We start from the raw sequence: 2,055 nt of genomic DNA, 5'->3' as shown, positions 1-2,055 counted from the left end.
ATTACTTTAAATTCTTTATCAAGTACATTACTTATCTCCATATTGTTGAAGTCTTTTTCTGACGTTTTGTCTTATTCTTTGGTTTGGAACATACTTTGTTTCCTCATTTTGCTTGGCTCTCCATGCTGATTTCTATGTATTAGGCAAAAAGCTATCTCCCTCAGTTTTGAAGAGGTAGGCTTGTGTAGGTGATGAACCTGCTCATTCAGCCTTTCCATAGCTTTTGGTTGTCTCTTGAGTGTTTGATGGTCTAAACTGCCTGATTTATTTTTGATTTGTCCCCATTGCTGAGGGTGTTTCAAGACCTCTCAGTGTTCTAAGGGGGAGGAATCTCATTTAGCACCTCGTTGCAAGTTGACTGGAAGCCAGACTCTTAGCAGCTTTTACAGTATGCAAGTAGATACAGTCCTATGGGGCTAGAATTGTTATCCCTGCTGGCTTCCACATCAGGAGATCTGGAGGTGTCCCCTTGGTGACAATTGCAAAGATCAGCACTCATCAGACAAGTATATGACTTCTTTTCTGAGTGATCTCATCGAGCTGTAGCAAGATCTAGGGGCTGTTCAAGGATGGTGTCTTTCTGCTTACATTCCTTTGAAGTACTTCCATTAGCCTCTGGATATTTGGGAAACCTGAAGTCTGTCCCTTAAGCCAAAGCTCTGGGCTAAGTAAATAAGCCTACTTCACTGGGAGACTGAAGTTGTGTTTCAGTCTGCTGTCTGTGCAGTGCCTTGAGGGTGATGGCTTGCCAAGCGTTGTCTTTCTGATTATCGCATTCCCATGGAGCTCAGGAATGCCAGCCTCCTTGGCCACCAAGGCTACGTGACCAAGGAGCATCTCTTCTGTGGATTATGTATGCCTGCTGTCTTTAGCTAGGTAGCTGGAGAATGCAGGGGATGGGTCACACTAATCAACTTCAGAAAGGCAGCAGAAAAATTTCTTTACTGTGATGCCTGGGGGCTTCAAGAATTCAGGGGTGGAGTGCCTTGTCTGTGCATGTGCAAAGGCTTTAGGCTGGGAACAAGAGAATGCCTCAGTTGCTCATGCTCACTAGTCTCAGTCAAGAAGCAGGGGAGTGTTATAACTGCCCCGCTTGCCAACTCTAACTAGGAAGCAGGAGATTGCTGTGACCATTTGCACTTGCTTGCCTTAGCCAAAGAGTGGGGGAGTGCTGCAACTGCCTGTGCTCTTGGACTTCAGCAAGGCAGTGGGATAAGGCTGTAACCACTTACTCCACCTGTCTGAGCAAGATGGCTGGAGGGTGCTGTGTGAGAGCTTGCCCACTTGTGCTACCAGAGTAGGTGGAGAGTGTAAAACTGGTGTCTGCCAGCCCCTCCATCTCTGGGGAGAGTTTATCTGCCCCCTGCCCTTGAAGCAGATGCTTCTAGATTAGCAAATGAATTTCCTTCACATATTGTCTAGACACTTTTCAAACTTCTCTTATATTGCTGAGTTTGGGGCCAAAGGCAGTTACATAATTGTGCCACTAAAGAATGGTTGTGGATATCTAAATCACCATTGGTTTGGATGAATACCAATGAACTGTGAAAATGAGGAATTTGCATATACGCTCTAAGCTGCTAAAATTCTTAGAAAGATGTGCAGAGAGCATCAATATAGACTTGCTAGTGATTTCAGAAGAAACTGATTATTCTGCAAATCCAAGATTAATTTAGCAAAGAAAGACAATCCAGAAAGTGATCTCTAAGTCCCTTAACTTAAAATTTTTACAATAATATGGATAAATTGTGAAAGATATGACTGGTCTCTCTCAGAAAGAGAATCACTATAAAAACACTTCTATAGTCCAAACCTGAGCACATCTTCAGAGATATGGGCCCACATATATGGCCAACCAGCAGGGAGGGCTGTTTTATGTGCCTGAAAATCAGGAGGTATGCAAAAAGCAGACCACTCTGAGTTGTACTAAGCCCAAGAAAATAACCTTTTACCTCTGGTCAAGGAAAGATGCTGACCTCAAATAATCAATATTTAAAACCCATTACCATCAACCTCTACTTTTCCAGTTCAGTTTATAAGCACTTACTCAGCATC

The sequence above is a fragment of the Mirounga angustirostris genome, unplaced genomic scaffold, assembly GCF_029215605.1.
Source record: "Mirounga angustirostris isolate CCGP_5_RB_7025 unplaced genomic scaffold, mMirAng1.0.hap1 SCAF_9, whole genome shotgun sequence".
NCBI lineage: Eukaryota > Metazoa > Chordata > Mammalia > Carnivora > Phocidae > Mirounga > Mirounga angustirostris.
The sequence above is the reverse complement of the archived record's forward strand: the minus strand, read 5'-3'. Positions refer to the sequence as shown.